At 40.3% G+C, this 17,287-nt stretch overlaps 1 protein-coding gene across 2 annotated transcripts in view; it reads right to left on the reverse strand.

Annotated features, from left to right (window-relative positions):
• Positions 1 to 16,849, reverse strand: part of ERG (ETS transcription factor ERG) — a 208,818-nt gene extending 191,969 nt beyond the window's left edge. For both annotated transcript variants that reach the window (XM_050916433.1, XM_050916395.1), the window contains exon 1: positions 16,691 to 16,849. The gene's annotated coding sequence lies outside the window, so the exon portion shown is untranslated. The remainder of the gene's footprint in view (positions 1 to 16,690) is intronic.
• Positions 16,850 to 17,287: the final 438 nt, after the last annotated feature.

The following is a 17,287-nucleotide window of genomic DNA, read 5'->3' on the forward strand; positions in this document are numbered from 1 at the left end:
AAACTGTTTTTTTTTCCTGTCAGAATTCACCAATTTGTTGAAATCCAAGTGTTCCATGGAGAGTCCTGATTCTGATAAAGTTCCTCCTAATCAGAATGAATCCAAATAGCAAAATATCAAAATCCTCTGTGATACAGAATTACCTTTCTTTGCACAACTCTAGTTTTAATGTACTGGGGTTACGTTATAATTGTCATTAAGAGACAGAGTGCCGAGAGCCTTTGTATAGGCATCTTCAACAATTATTTAAATCAAAATAAATTATATATATTTAATACAAATCTAGGAAATTATTAGCTAACATTAGCATCCATACAACTCCCACATGATTTAGCATCGCACCCACACATAATACGTACCCACAGTGACAGCCTACATACCACCTCAACTTATTCCCTTCCCATACAAACTGACACCCACCCTTAGTCACATAAAGTCAAATGCATATAAGTAGCTTATGTTGGAGATTTAGTCTAGAGCTGCATGAATCTAAACTTTGAACTGTCATAATAACCCAGCTACTTGCTAGCTAGAGAGAGCCAAATAAATGTCAGACTCAAATTATAAGTTTTGAAAAGGAGTTATTTTCAATTGCTAACTCCTAAACTACAGAACAGATTTAGGCCCAAGTCCTGCAAACACTTACATACACATGTCTAAGCGTTTGCAGGAACAGAGTTTCACTTATGACTTTCCTGAAAATTCAGTCTTTACGCAAAGAGTAAATGTTATAAATTTGGTGTTGATACAGAGTTGTTATATATTAAACTAAGATTTAATCCCCAATCCTGCGAATAATCTCCACACAGGCAGGCTTCTGTGCTTATGCAAAACTTATTGTAGGATCTAGGCATAAAACTGCAAACCTCAAGACAACCTCAATTGTGGAGCTACCACTGATGCCTTCATCATTTATCTGCATATATGCAGATAGAGTGAAGGTCCATAGAAGTTTTTTCCTTTTCACAAAACACCCCAAAATGTACTTTCCCCCACTCTGCCCCTTCTTCTGAGGCCCTGCTCCCCACTCCGCCCCCTCTCCCGAGGCTCCCACTCATCCACCAGTTGCTGCTCTTCACCCTCCTCCAAGCACTTTCCACCAGCCACCAAAGAGCTGATCAGCAGCACTGCCAAATAGCTGTGGTTGGTGGGTGCTGAGCACCCACTATTTTTTTTTCCTGTAGGTGCTAGAGCCCCGGGGCATCTGTCATAAACAGATAGCTAAGGGTTAATGTCTCTTTCACCTGAAAAAAAAGTAACCTGAAGCACCTGACCAGAGGACCAATCAGGAAACAGGATTTTTTTCAACTCTGGGTGGAGGGAAGTTTGTGTCTGGGTTGTCTTCTGCCTGAATCTCTCTCAGCTAGAGAAGGATTTTTCTATTTCCTGCTTTCTAATCTTCTGTTTCCAAGTTGTGAGTACAAAATGGTTTGTTGTTTTGTATTTACATGTCTATAGTTGCTGGAGTGCTTTGAATTGTATTCTTTTTGAATAAGGCTGTTTATTCAATATTTCTTTTAAGCAATTGACCCTGTATTTGTCACCTTAATACAGAGAGACCATTTGTATGTATTTTTCTTTCTTTTTTATATAAAGCTTTCTTTTAAGACCTGTTGGAGTTTTTCTTTAGTGAGGAACTTCAGGGAAATTGAGTCTGTACTCACCAGGGAATTGGTGGGAGGAAGAAGTCAGGGGAAAACCTGTGTGTGTTAGATTTACTAGCCTGACTTTGCATTCCCTCTGGGTGAAGAGGGAAGTGCTTTTGTTTCCAGGACTGGAATTAGAGAGAGTGGACTCCCTCTGCTTAGATTCACGGAGGTTGCTTCTGTGTATCTCTCCAGGAGCACCTGGAGGGGGGAAGGGAAAAGAGTTATTTCCCTTTGTTGTGAGACTCAAGGGATTTGGGTCTTGGGGTCCCCAGGGAAGGTTTTTGTGGGGACCAGAGTGCCCCAAAACACTCTAATTTTTTGGGTGGTGGCAGCAGTACCAGGCCCAAGCTGGTAACTAAGCTTGGAGGTTTTTCATGCTAACCCCCATATTTTGGACGCTAAGGTCCAAATCTGGGACTAGGTTATTGACAGCATCCACGGAGTCAGCACCCATGGTTTTAGCAGTTTTACATTTTCTTATTTTTTAGGCCCAATCCTACTCCTATTGAAGTGAATGACAAAAGGCCTCTTGACTTCAATGGAAACATAATTAGGCTTTTTTAGGCCACTCCTGAAATCCTTTACTGTATGAAACTCCCACTGAATCAAACAGGAACTCAATGCATGGAGAGCTTATGAGACTTAAGTATTATATAATTGTAACATTATTTAAAGGTAATGTTGGACTTTTTATATTTCAATTTTCCATTTCAATAGCTCATTCATTGGTGCAATTTTATATTTTAATTTTTCTTCCATAAAATCAATTTTTCCTGGTTTACTTTTTCCCTCTTTGGGGATAACTTGATTATATCACAGTAAAGAAGAAAAGCTTTGTGCCTTAAACATGGACTTCTTATTGCCTAATTTTAAAATATGTGAAAAGTTATACACCATGTCAGCGTCAGGGTGTGGTACATTATTCTCTGTCATGAAAAAGCAGCCTCCATCTGTGAGTGAATAAGTTGCCTTTTCATGGAAATACTTCAGAGAGCATTTCCATAAAAATCTGCCCTGGCACAGTTCTGTTTCTTTTGCCTTTTACCCAAAAGTGTTTCTTCTTTGATTTTTGTTTTGAATAAGGCACAATGGTCATTTTAAGGGGGAAAAAAACCCAAACTTTCCACTTTTGCATAAGAGAAAACACTATAGTCAATGTAATGCAGCTGCATGAAAACATCAATAATAGCTCTGTATGCGTATTTAGAATCAAGGCTAGTCTGAGGAAACATTACTACTAACATCTGCCTTTATTAAAAACAATCATTGCCCCAAATACTGCAGTAGCCCACTGATGTATGCTGAAGTGTTATGGACCATTCCTGCAGAACCCTGTTTTCTTTTTTTATTATATGTGTACAGCCCCCCAAAACCCTCTCTTTTTCCCTCCAAAGCACATGGGCCCTAAAGCTACTGCTAAAATAGACTTCAGAGTAATAAATGGAAGTACTTTCTGTGGGTCTGATCCAACTCCCATTGAAATCAATTTAATCCAACTCGCACTGAAGTAAATGAGAGTCTTTCCATTAACTTTGATGAGAGTTAGATCAGGCCCCAGTTTGACTAGCACATTTGGGGGTGGGGAGTGGCAGGGAGCAAGGATTGTTCCTCCAGGCACACACACAGGATCTGATCCTACATAATTGTCATTGATATCATTGGAAGCAAGATTAAGCTCCTCATTACTGGAATTCTGATATATTCTGTCTGCATTTTGATGAATTTACTCAAATGTGAATACTAAATTATTACCTAAATTCATGAGTTTCAGACTTTCAGGAGTGTTTGCCCCTCACAGAGGCCGAAAAAGGACAGTATGGGGTCAGCTTAATGAAGTTGGTTTTATTTTTTGGGAACCAAAATGGAAAACCTCTAATCGCTATTTTTTCTCATTATCAATTATGAGTTTAATGATTTTTATTTGAGTAACAATTCAAAACCATGTATTCTTTAATGTTCAATTATTACACTGTCTGGTTGTAGTGTCTTTCCTTAGGAATGCCATTGTGTAATGTCACATGGAAGAAGCATTTCTGAGATCTTGCAATAATTTACATCCCAATGAAAAACGTTAGGGGCTCTTTATTACAATGCCTTGAAAAAGGCCAAAATTTTAATAACTTGCATAAAAATTAGTGCACTCCAACTCTCCAGTCTAACCTAAAATAACTGATCAATGTGAAAGATGTGGTTTAGTAGCCTAAGCTCAGGACTGGCAGCCATGAACTCCTGAATTCTAATTCCACCTCTAGTACTGAGCTCTCCTCTGTGGTCTTATGCAAGTTACTTAACTAGTTCTTTGTCTCAGTTAATGTTTATAACATACTTTGGAGATATTTGCCCTGATCCTCAGTTTTGGCCTAGGAGTTCATTGCATTGGATTGCTGAGGAAGATTTGGCATAGAAAGGTAGTTTTAAGCCATGTTTGCACCTCCATGATCCTAGAGCCACCTAAGAATCCTCAAGATGCTGGCTAAGCTGACTTTAGAGCAGCACAAATTTGTCATACTGTAAGAGTGGAACAGGCTTGTTAAGGACTATTATTACTGCTACTCATAAATATGGCTACTCACTGCATTAAAGGACACACACAGCATATGTGCTGAATGGCAGTGAGCAAGTCCAAAGGAGGATGGAGAAAAATCATTAAAGATCTGTCATGAAAGAGCAAGTTACATTCATGCAAGGACAGCAGACATTTTGAAAAATATCAAGTGCACATGTGGAAGCTACAGAAGGATTGCTGCCATCTCTGTGACTTACAACGATGCAACAGATACTTCCTATGGAAACTGATCCTGGCAGGACAATGATGGTCATATATTTTAAGGGGTAGGATGCAGAGTTATTCTTGACCTCCCACTCCAGATGTTTTCCCCTTCATAATAGGCATGAATGTTTTCTTGTTGCATCCATTTTTTGAACAATCTAACATGTGGCCTGCATAACTAACTTTATTTTTATTTGAGATTTTCTTTCAAGATATTCTTTCAAGATAATGGGGTCATAACTGGATCTTAATTTAAACAGAGGGCATTTTTGTAGGGACTTGGTAGATCGATGTCTAATGTTTAATGATTTTCTGCACCACTGGTTTCCCCCTAATTGTGAAGGAAATGGGTTTGCCTTAGTCCATTTCCCCAAAGCATTCATTATTGCCAACAGCACAGGATGTAGGAACAGCATCCTTTAGACCATCACATGCCTCAGAAGCATCAACATGAACAAACTGTGTTGGGATAATGCCTGAGCCACCTCTGTGAGCCTAAGTGGGTTTATATGAGCACTGCACACTGATACAGGTTAACTTTTGCTTCCTGAATAATATAGAGTAGGGAGGGACACTTTAATTAAACAGCAAGGACAGGTGACTCTTTAAAGCAACAAAATGTTTAGCAACTATGTGAGCCTCATTCCAGGCTTTGCGAGGAACTCAGCAATTGGTTGGTCTTGGGCAACTGAAAGCGTAGAGTTAACCCTGCTGCAGAATGCCCTGTGTTGAGTCATCCAGTTCCGTTATGTGCTCAAAAGGAGATCATTCCTGCTTACATTTGAAATCTGTAGTCAAGAATGCAGTCTATATTATAAAGCAGATTCAGATATAGGATCTTATACTGTATTCTGTTGTGCTTTTTATTTGTATGTCATACATTTGTTTAAGTGAATTTAGAGCTCATGAAAGAAATGTATTGACGGCACTGGACACTGAAATCCTCGATCCAAAGAACAGCAGCTGCAGTCTAACTTTCCCTACATTATGCTCCTCAACTCTATTCTGAAGGGGACCCAACAGGTCTGAGAGAAGAATTCTACCTTCATGTCCATTCATTCTTTAGACTCTCTGCTAAGATTGCCAACACAGGTGTCAATTAACAAGAACTATGGTGGGAATTTTTGTCCCAAGTACATGATTTTTATCCCCTTTCTTCTTCACCATGAAAATCACTCATCCCACTTAAAGGGAAGGAGAAATGGAGCTGATGTGCTAGAACAGTGCAAACCTGTGTGCTTTCTGTTAATTTTGTCATATCTTAAATACCTTTCACATTTTAAAGGGACAAAACAAGCAGTATTCTGCAGTGGAAGTGCTACTGGGCCTCATGACAGAAGACTAGGGGAGGGGATGTTAGAAGTACGTGACAGCACAGCTCTACTGAATCTTTGTGGAAAGGGGCTGGAAAGCGACAGGGACAGTAGGAGGCACAAGCCTGTATGCATGTAATCCTGTACCTCTAGGAAAAGAACCCATACAGAGGCTGGAAACACTGCTCGTCTGTTCTGGGGAAATTCTTTCAAATTCTTCTGTACAAAAGGCAGGATTTGCTTCCTGTGTGAAAATAAGTGTGGAGGTTCACCACCCTACCCCCCACAAAATTCTGCAGAACTTGAGGGATCTGCAAGATTTCATGGCTGAAGACTCTGTCACTTCCAATGGAAGAATCAGGGTGAAATCCTGGCCCCTTCAAGTCAGTGGGGATATACTCATCACTTCCATGGGATCAGGTTTTCATCCACAGAGAACACATGCCAAGTTTCCAAACCCTTCATCCTGGGTTATTTTGAACTAGGGAAGCATAGGGACCCTTTGGTATATTTTTTATTTAAAACAAACTGAAAATGTTGAATATGGATAGAACCTGTAACAGAGTGGCTTACCTCTGGGCTGGAGAGCCTAGAGCTAAGCCAGCCCTGATTACAGGATGAGCCAAACCTGGGTTGGACAGGTGATTCCCCATATATAAAAAGCGGGACGTTACAGTAAAATGTTGGGGGCAGAGTTTAGACAATTTCAGGGAGCAAGAAGACCCCCGAGTGACAAGGAAAAAGTTGGAGTGAGTGGGAGAAAGCTCTCCAGGCAGGGAGGCTTGGGAGAGACTGCAAAGGCCAACTGAGTTGAAAACTAAGAATTTCTGCTTTATTATTTTGGGTTAATCAGAAAAGAGGCACTGAACTGGGCTTAAGACCTAGAGGACAGGAGTGTACCAAAGGTCTTAACAAAGTGGGCCAAGAGGGGATTTGTTTGAATGATGTGTGGACAGTGAGTTCTTAAAGGGCCCTGAGGAGGGAGGAAAACAGAGGAAGGGTGCTGTAGAATGACCTCTAGCTCTGAGAGGGTGTGGATGGTGCCAACTCTGTTACAGAACATTTAAACACTTTTTCTATCTTTTGATAGGACTACTGCTCTGAGAGTGGATAACATGACTGACAAGTCCACATTTGAGGTTGAAGTGAAATATATGAATGGGTTTGAATTGTCACAGGCCAGTCAGGATTCTTAGGCTCCCAACTTGCGTCTTTTAAAACAGACTATTGCTCAGAAATTTACTATTGTGTATATAGGAGTAAGTGGCCTTTTGTGAATTCATTTCTCTCTTTAACCAGGTTGCTGATTACACGGGGGCCAGATCCAACTTCCACTGAAATCAATGGAAAGTCTCATTTGGGGCAGATCCTCAGTTGGTGTTAATCAGCATAGCTCCATTGACTTCAATGGGTGCTGGCTTAGACCTTAAATGCACAGAAGCAGTGAACGTTTTAGTCTCACTTGAATATCAGCTTTACCACTTCAGGGTTTTGATTGCCAGTGATTACATCATTTTCTCAAAGACCATATACACTGGTGGCTTACATCACTGTGGTTCCAGACTCATTTTTAGCTTAGACCACTCACTTTGCACATTCTAAGTGTAACCTGCAGTGAATGATTACAAGAGTCTTAATACATGTCTCACAAATTTAATTGCAAAGCCTATATTAGAACTTTTATTGGAAATCCAGGATGTTTGAGAATTATGATTCGTTTTACCATTAACATACACACTTAAGCGAAAGGGGAATCACACTTTCCCCCCCTCCAAATGTTGAAATGATCCAAACAGCACTCCCCTTCCCAGTGAGTTCAAATAGCTTCTTTCAATATTTCTCTTACGTGCAATATGGTCTGATGCCACATATTCATTACAAATATCACACACAATTTGTCCAGTTTTGAAGTGGATGCTGAAATACAGCAAAGCAACCCTCTCTCACTCACATTTCAGCTTTCCACGAGAAGTGCCAGAGCAAGTATGTTATTTTAGTAAGAGTTTAAAGGGCACTTATGGGCAGAAAACTGTGTAAAAATGGCACCTTTTTACTCAACAGATCTGTTCCCTGTGAGTATTCTGAGTCATGTCTGCTTACTTCAGTGACTGAAATAGATTTTTCACTACTTTTCAGTCCTCTTTAGTCCTGCAGAACAACCACAGCAATGAGACACTTAGAGGGATTCTAATCTGGCTAACACCTCATCAAGAAATTTGTTCACTAAATTCTAGCTGCAGAATCTTTACCACTGGCATTGTTGCAAAAGCCAGAAGGAATAGTGCTCAGCGTACAGATTAAGTTTGCAAGGCTGGCAGTTAAACCCTTTTCCCCAGTAAACTGCCATGGAACGCACTGAAAGCCCACAAACCATGGAACATCCCTACCCCCCGCTATGCTAGCTCTTACAGAGTTACTTTTCAAAATATGACCGCAACTTCAGAGGTAAGCTGCACCTAGTTGCTCAGCCAACACTTTGAGGAGTCACATGATAAGATACCACTCACTGAGTAAAAACAACTCTATGCAGAGGGCCAGCACAAAGCTTATGTGCTGCTTTAGCCCTGCTTTGAGAGTGCAAGTGGGGCTTGAGAGATTTAAGTGGCGCAGAGGCCTTCTGCTGGATAAAATTCACTCAATGTTTAAAATGTCAAACACACTTGAACACTTCTTTAAAAAAAACACAAATTGACATTTCTAAGCTATCTTGGTTCTGTCATCAGCAGAATGGAATCTCAGTAACAGTATAGTATATGTCTGTCTTGTTTCAGAACTAACTTAATACTGAAACATTTTATGGACAAAACATTTACATTTCACATTTTTGACTGAATTTAAAATACATATCACATCAGAAAGCATAAAATAGCTTTTCCTTTTCTTGGTGAAAGTACTATACAGTAAGAGTGGATTTAGCATCTGTTTGACTGGCAAACTTTATTGCTGGTTTGGTAATATATATGCATTTTTAAGCAATGATCAGCTCCCAAGATATTGCGTTTGTGTATCTGTAGAAACAAGACTATTACATACTATTAAAAACATAATGTGCTAACTTTAAAGCAGTTTTATTATTAATTTTAAAATATGAATTTAGCATTCTGTTCAGTTGATCTCTTTATAGTCCGATGATTTTTGTTCAATCTCTCTGAAATCAGCTGCTAGTATTCTAAGGTCTGATCCAAAACCTATTTAAGTCAATTGGAGTCTTTCCATTGACTTCACTGGGCTTTGGATCAGACCCTAAGGGTGCAATTCTCATTTCAATAAAACTCCTATTGAGTCAGTGAGGGATTTACCTGAATAAGGATCAAAATCTTAAATTCTGATGTAGCAAATCACTTCAGCATATACTTAAATTCAAGCACATGCCCAAGTGCTGTGCTGAATTGGGGCCTTAGTGATATTTACTTAGATGCATCCAACGAAGTGGATATTCACCCCGAAAGCTCATGCTCCAATACGTATGTTAGTCTATAAGGTGCCACAGGATTCTTTGCTGCTTTTACTTAGATCTGTTCCTTATAGTTTCAGAATGTTGACATACATATTGGTGGCAGATGATTTAGCTTGTGTTGTTTGCAAGAGATGCCGAGTATAGTGTGGATTGTTGGCTGTAAAAATGCTAGATAACTCGTAAATGGAAAGAAAGTTATTGAACCATATTCTCTGAATTTCACCCTAGGCAAGCCTAATGAAATCAGTATGTGCATTGGGTGTAAATCAGGGCAGAATTGGGCCCTTGATTTTTTACATCAACTGTTTCTGTTAAAATCTACTTTTGATGCCATTGGAACAAATGTATTCTAAGAAAACCTATAAACTTTTGAACAGTCAACTACATTCAGTGCAGCAATTGTGACAGTAAAAGTTTCTTTTGAAAACTTATGGCTTAATTTTATCATACCTATTTTACATGAGGTTCTGCAAAAAAAAAAATCGGATTCTTTCTAAAGCAGACTTTGAAGTCCAGTCCCACTATATGTTATAAAGAAATATATCACGTTACTTTTGAAGTAACACCATAAATCCTCAGTAGCTAATTTCTGTATTCTATAGAGAATAGTCCATTTCATAAACTGAATTTTAAATCAAAATTTAAATCTATTAGGGAGTTTATCCAGAACTGACAACACTTCCCTAGAAAACTGAAATTATTCAGAAGCAAAGGTTTCTAAGCTATCGTAATTTCTTTCCTTACACAGACCATTTTAATTTTCTAAATAATACTGGAAAGTATAAAACTGTGTTGTACTGTGCTGAGCTTTTAAATAGAGCTTAACTTTTCTAAGTGATTCACTGTACAGTTCAAGAAACTTATGAAACTTTCATGAATAAATTTAATTGTGTTAAGATAATCATTAATTGACTGAATACACTGAAACTGCTCAATGAAAGAAAATAGTTTTAAAAAAATAGTTTGATCACAACACGTCCTGCATACTAAACATATCAACTTTTAATCAGCAAAAGCAAATTAGCTAACACACAGCACTACGGCTAATCACAACACTTTCCTAGCTAAATTTTGTAATCTGCATGATTCATAATTTAGAAGATACGAATATGTATAGAATGTAGCACAACAGGGCCCTGATCCGCACACCGGACTCTCAGCACTACCACATAATATAAACATGAAATAAATATTCAATCTGGCAATTGTCACAGACTTAATAGTGCAGGCAAACAGGCTGGACATAGCTGTTATAGAAAAGACAGGCAAGACTATATTAATTGACATTGCCATGCCAGCAGACAGAAACAGGAAGAGAAGATAGCGAAGTATGGAGAACTCTGCCACGAAGCAGAATGTTTATGGAAAACTAGAACAAAGACGACCCCAGCGATTACTGGAGCACTTGAAGAGATCCCTAAGGGGCAGCTCAAGAACATGTTAGGAGTGCAAGACATCATGATCCGTGACTTCCAGAAAACAGCAGTGCTCTTGGGCACTATGAGAATTTTAAGGGAACTCAAAGGAGACTGAATGTATTTGAGCGCCTAAAATGCTGGATTTCTGTAGAATTTAACAAAACTCCAGATTGCCCACCCTTACAGAATCAGTTTTTGGCAGGGTTGATTGGTGACTCATGGTGGTAGCTTTCCCCTTTTTATGCTTAAAGATCTTGTACGTTCTGAAGACTGTTTGCTGTTTGTTTGTTTTTTAAATCCCCATGATATAATACTGAGGCATAACAACAACAACGTTTTGCTAATTACACAAAGCCTTAGAACAAATGGCAGTTATGGCCAATTCATGGTGTTTGGTGCATAGCTTGAAGTAAAAACATTTGTGCAAGGGATCTATGCTGGGGCATGACAGGGAATGGAATCTTACTCCTCGCCAGTCTGGTCGGGACTGTTATTACCTGCGGGGTGGGAGGGTACCAGAGCCTGAGTTTGGAAGTCTGCGGAGCAAATGGAACAGCTCCACAGCCTGAGCCCAAGTCAGCTGGCATGGGCCACATGCAGGTTTTTCTTTGCTGGGTAGACATGCCAAGATGATGCTGCTCTTACAGCCCAGCCCATTTACTATAGTAGCGGCCATAACCTACTATGTCCCCTTGCTGTAAATGAGGTTGTGGTATTATTGTCTTACCCACTGGCCATTCTCTGCTTCCACATTGCTGTCCCACCCACAAACTCCTGTGCCCTGTTCTCAAGTAGAGGTTACCTATAAAGCCATTGCAAAGCCCTCTGAACAGCCTCTCCAGTTCCAGGCTCCTTGTGAAGTGATAATACATCTGCACTCCATTTTGAACCTTCTGAAGAATCTGCTTTTTACTCCAAAATTTTCAGAATTGGGTTCCTAAAATCAGTTTTAATCCATATTTAGCATCTCTGGAAGCCAAGCCCCTTATCTGAGAGCCTAAACATGAATTTAGCTGCCTAACTTTAGGCACCTGTGGTTGAAAATTCTGGATTAAATGCAAGATCCTGAAAAAGGCCCCAAAATGCAGTGGAAAGCAGTGAAAGGAAATCATGCTTATCTTTAGGCCTAGCCCTTTTTAAAAAAGGTAACCATTTTAATTATTTTAACAATACTATACAATGTCAGAACATATGAGTAATCTACTGATTGCTATATTAAAGGCACAAATACAAGCACATCACCAGTTGACGGACAGGTTAAGAAATTGGAAGTCATGACACTGAAAGAATACTTTAACAGCCACCCAAACGCCATGATGATGGGCTCCTGATGGATTAGATCATCTGTTTTAAAACATCCTTAACTCAAAAATAAAGTCCCAGTCCTGCAACCACATACACACACAAGTAACCTCACACATGACTAGTCACATGGAGTTCACTGGGGCTACTCCTGCGTGTAGTAAGTAGTTGCAAGCTTGTGGCCTTAGTTTAAAACTACTCTCCATCAAGGCATACTTATGACTCTTTGTGTATTGTACCTCAAGATAAAATGAAAACATATGGTTATTGTCTTCTGTTTGATAATGCAGCATATAAATATTAATTTTCTTATATAACAAAAATAACTAGTGATTTTGTTCTTTTTGTCTTGGAGAAAGTTTTTCTTATTCGAATGAAGTTGTGCCAAGAAGGGATTACATATGATGCAAGCAGCATGCAAGAACAATCTATTTCTTCTAACAAATTTCTAAATTAAAAAGCACTACCAGAGTGTGGCTGCAATGCAATTTTGAGAAAAAAATCTTTAGGACACAATCTCCTACTCTATGCAGGCAAAACAGTTGTTGAAGTTAGTGGCAGTTTTGCCTGCATTAGATGTATGGGAATCAGACCTTTAGTGAATTTAGTCATGTTTATACTACATCAAATATTACTTTAGTTCTCCAGTCAACATAAAAAATGTCTAACTCAGACATTTTATTTTTCATACACACATCCATGTTAATCAGTAGTATGCATGCATGTTCTGTATCTAAAAAAGTGTATACCCTTTAGTTTTCATTGTTAAATCACTGTTTCCTATACTCAATCACGTCCAACAGATTATACACACACCACTATCTATAAATAGAAGAGGTTAAAATGCAGGTTAAATATAACAGATACGTCCATAGCTCCATATTTAGACATACCCTTTAATTTTTTTCTATTGCCTATTTTTTTACTTACATTTAAATTTAGCAAAGTAATTTTAGACTGCCAGCTTTCTACCTACACTAGTCTTACTATGCTACCAAGTAAGCATATTAAATTTTGCCCTCCTACTTCATCATCTTGCAGAATGCCAAATTAAATGTGACCCCGCAGAGCTCAAACCCGAATTCTATATTCGGACAAAATTCTGAGATGTTTGACGTCAGTGGGAGTTTTACCTGAGTAAGAAGTGCAGGACCAAGACCATAAGAGGGGGAAAAAATACTCTGTTGGTTGTGAAAGTGAATAGTTGCAGGCTCTAATGAAAACCAGAGTAAGGCATTACCGCATGAAAGGTATTTTTTTTCAACTCATGGGTCAACATTATACTGAAAGCATCTTGCTAAAATGTATTTTATGATCAAAATCTCTTTAAATTAACAGATGGGAAAGTTGCAAATACAAAATATAGACTAAAAGAGCAACTTCATGTTAGAAAAATGCACTGTGCAGCATTAGATATGCAGAGCTTGATCTTGCACCAGTGACCTCAATGGAAGCTGTATCAGGCTCACAGGACCCTTTCTTGCAAATACTCCCTGTAAGCAACTTCTATCTGGAGTAGGTCCCATTGACTTCCACATAACTATTTGCATGATTAAAGGAAGTAAGGCGTAACCTTACATTTGTCCATTTGCCTTTTCCAGAAAAATGTATTTACCGTGAAAATAACCAGTTCCACAGTAATTAAAACATTTCTAAAAGATGTTTTCAATTAAAAGGTCCTTTTCAGTCTCACTACATTAAAAGGCTCTGCTAACCCATTCTGTTAAGTTCTCCTGTATTTAAGAATTGCACACACATAAAAGGAGGGGAAAGAAATGTTACATTTTGGTATGCCCAGATACCATCATGACTGCAAAAGATTTTGGAGTTCTTTAGCCCTGAGTGCATATAACTAGGAATGGGATGAAACAGTGCTTTGCTGATTACCTGGACACTACTGATAGTGCATCATTAATAAACTACTTTGGTGAAAAAGAACCAATCAAATTAGCCTTACGTGTAGGTAGAGGAGAGTTGGCATTTTGTGTGGAGTGGAATAGAAAGGGATTTGCCTCATCAGTGGTTAGTTATTTTGCTCATGCAATGTTGTTGGATCACAGGTTGTTATCCAAGGATTTTATATTTGTTTACACATGTGCACAGTGCCTGCACAAAATAAGTTTTCCATATAACAGCAGATAGCAAAGTCACATCAGTGCTTCGTGTCCTAATACCAATATGACAAAGAATAATTTCAAAGCAACCATGATTTTAGCTATGGAAATTAAATTGTCATTTCAGATAAAAAAATTTTAACCTGATAATATACAAATAACAAATTTGCAACAACAAAGTCCATTTTGAAATTTGTGACAACCTGCATTTTGCTCTCATGGCTTATTTCACTTAAATCCCTCTATGGCATTAAAGTCTTGTCTTGTTTGAGAGTATAACAAGAATTCAAAGCAAACTTCATTAAAAGTATTTCAAAGAAGAGAAATAAAAGGGATGAGAAGACACTACTACAAAAGTATAAGCAGAAAGATGTGTCTAATATATAAGACACATAGTTAAACTTTATGTTTGGGGACTAAAGACTGCACATCATATAATCAAAACTGAGTAACATTTTAGCAGCACCAAACTCCTAAGGTAAAAACACACTAAACACTTCTAGAACTTACACTGACAGATCATTTATAAAATTCTTGTAACATGTAACTCTATCCAGTACTATATGATTTGTTTAACCTTGGGGAATAAATTGGGAGAAGGTGGGGGTGGATGCTATTCAAAACAAAATCCTGAAATGCTTTTTGAGTTGAGGATTTTTTTCCTGCAAAGATTTGCACAAATTTGTAGCAAGTTAGCCAGTGTTTGCATGCGTGTGTTTATGAAACAGTAATATAAGGCCTGAATTATAACTTAATTTACAATATCCCTATATTTTTTAAAAGTCTTCTTTTAAGAAATGGATAAGATATTCAACACCAAAATATCTTTGTATCACATCACTTTGATTGTGTATTGGTTTGATTTGTCTTTTCTTATTTATTTTAATTAAGAAGCTGTCAAACACTTAATTTAAAGTCCCCAGTTAACCAGAATGTATGTATCAGGTATGAGTTCAACAGTACCTAAGCTAATATCATTAAAGTTTTGATTTCTTGTTTTAGCCAGAAGCAGCCTGTTCAGTGTGCTCCATTTGCTTGAGTGAAACTATGCAAGTGGATAAAGGGTTAAAACTAAGGAATGTGACAGTTCTCCATGTGCAGTCCATAGACCTAAGTATCCCACTTTCCCTAGTGAACTCAAAATTACATGGACAGAATGTAAACTACAAACTATTACTCCAAAACTAATATTTTGTTAATACAGAGTAGGATTAGAATTTTGACTAAAAAGTAAAAGTTTACTTGCTGTTCTATAGATTCATAGTAAATACAGTCATGAACGGAAGTTTATGCTAATTTTAACTTGCAGTTTTAGTTTTGTAACTCTGATTATTTACATTCAAAATGCTGCTAGAAAGTCATCTGATCACTAAATATATTTATATCAGTGCACTTAATCTAAAAGGTACCACAACCAATTCTGAATCTCACTAGATAATCTCAGTTTAATTTAAGGTTTAGGAAAATACATTTAAAACATCATTTAACTTTTCCAAGAGCTCTACAATTTAAAAGTTACCACTGATACCAGTTAATTGAATCATGGATTGTAGGACAGAAAAATACTGGTGCTGCTATTATGAAAAGGAACAAATATGGAGAAATCATAGGGAAATAGCCACAAAGCCAGCAGCCAGGCAGAAAATAAAGTGTATGAAGAAATTAAAACTGAAGAAAGTTTAAAAGAATAAGTGTGGGGACAGTGGACATAAAGACATACTCTTCCTGCCACCATCCAGTATATCTAATGATCAAACCAAAAATAATAAGCACTTATATTCAAAACATACAAGTGCTGTGGAAAGATGTGGGATTACTGCGAAATATCAGTAACAACAAGCAACTCTGAAGGCACAAAACTTCTCTTGCAACTATTCCACGTATAATCAATCCAAGGTGATGATGGCGCATATTTCACAGCTCTGTGCTGTGCGCTATACACACATGCACGGGCTGTGGAGACAGAAGGATGTCTCAGCCATTCACCCAAAACCAAGGCAGCACCTTAATTCATCCCTTATTGCCGGGCAAACACCACCGAGCACACGTCCCGTGTTCGGTTGCCCTACGGAAGGCTCCACATATTTTACCAATAAGCCGGGAATCTATCCCCATGAGCTTACTGGTGGCAGCACGTTTGCAGAGGATCCTTAACCTCTTCTGCGATCTCTCTCCCCACACATACACCCCTGGGGCAGTAACGTTACCCACATTACACACACCCAGCCCAGAGGCAGGAGACTTGCCCCGCGGAGCCTGTCACCCTGCTCGCAACCAGCCCAGCCTCCTGGAGCAGCATCTGGCCCCGCGCGTTGCCGCCCGCCTGCGCCCACAGCCGCGAGCGCCCGCCGAACCCTGCGCGGGGCTGGGCTGACCCAAGGCAGGCGGCGGCCAGGCTGAGCCGCCGCTTGTCCCAGCGGAAGCGCAAGCAGGGAGTGCGCCTGGCTGCCAGCGCTCCGGGCCCTGCGCCGCCCCGGGGGGCATCTCCAGCCCCTCAGGCGCCCGCCCGGCGCTCCCCGGGGGGCAGGGGAACTGCGCCCTGTCAAACTTTCCCTGCCTGCCTCCCTCCCCACCCCAGTCCCAGCTGCTGGGGGGGCAGCCGAGGCCGCGTCCCGTGTACACCCCCCGCCCCCGCAGCGGCCCGAGCGGGCAGGAGAAGGGACTTACCGGGAGAGGCCGGGCACGGGGCGAGTCCGGGGCTGCGGGTGAAGCCAGTGGCCGCCGCCGCCACCAGTGAGTGAGTGAGTGCACGGGGGAGCCGCGGGCTGCACTGACTCACTTCACTCGGAATGGGCTCGGCCCAGAGCGCGGGCCCCGGGCTCGGCGAGCCTCTCTCCTGCTCCAATCATGGAGCAGGGCAACTGCCCAGGCTCTCCCCAGCTCCCTCCGTGCGGGGGGACCAGTCCCGCCGCCACCAGCCCGGGGCGCTCCGAGCACGCGGCCCCGGGTGGGCACGGACCCAGCAGATGGGCTGGCGGGCAGGGGGCGGGGGTGCGAGAGACCTGATGGGCTAGAAGGAGCGGGCTCGCGGGGTCCGCTGCAGCCGGGGAGCCGGGTGCTCAGAAGGGGCGGGGGAGAAATGAAACCTGAAAACTGACCAGAGTGGGCTGGAGGAGAGAACCCAGGCGTCCGGGGTGTTTCCCCCCGGAACAGCGAACTTTACAAGGCATGGCTGGCTGCAAAGACTGCCCGGAGATAAAAGACTGCGCCCCGATCCGAGGGAAAGCCAACGTTAAAGTGTAAAAACCAGATACCTCCGTGCAA

The sequence above is a fragment of the Gopherus flavomarginatus genome, chromosome 1 (assembly GCF_025201925.1).
Source record: "Gopherus flavomarginatus isolate rGopFla2 chromosome 1, rGopFla2.mat.asm, whole genome shotgun sequence".
NCBI lineage: Eukaryota > Metazoa > Chordata > Testudines > Testudinidae > Gopherus > Gopherus flavomarginatus.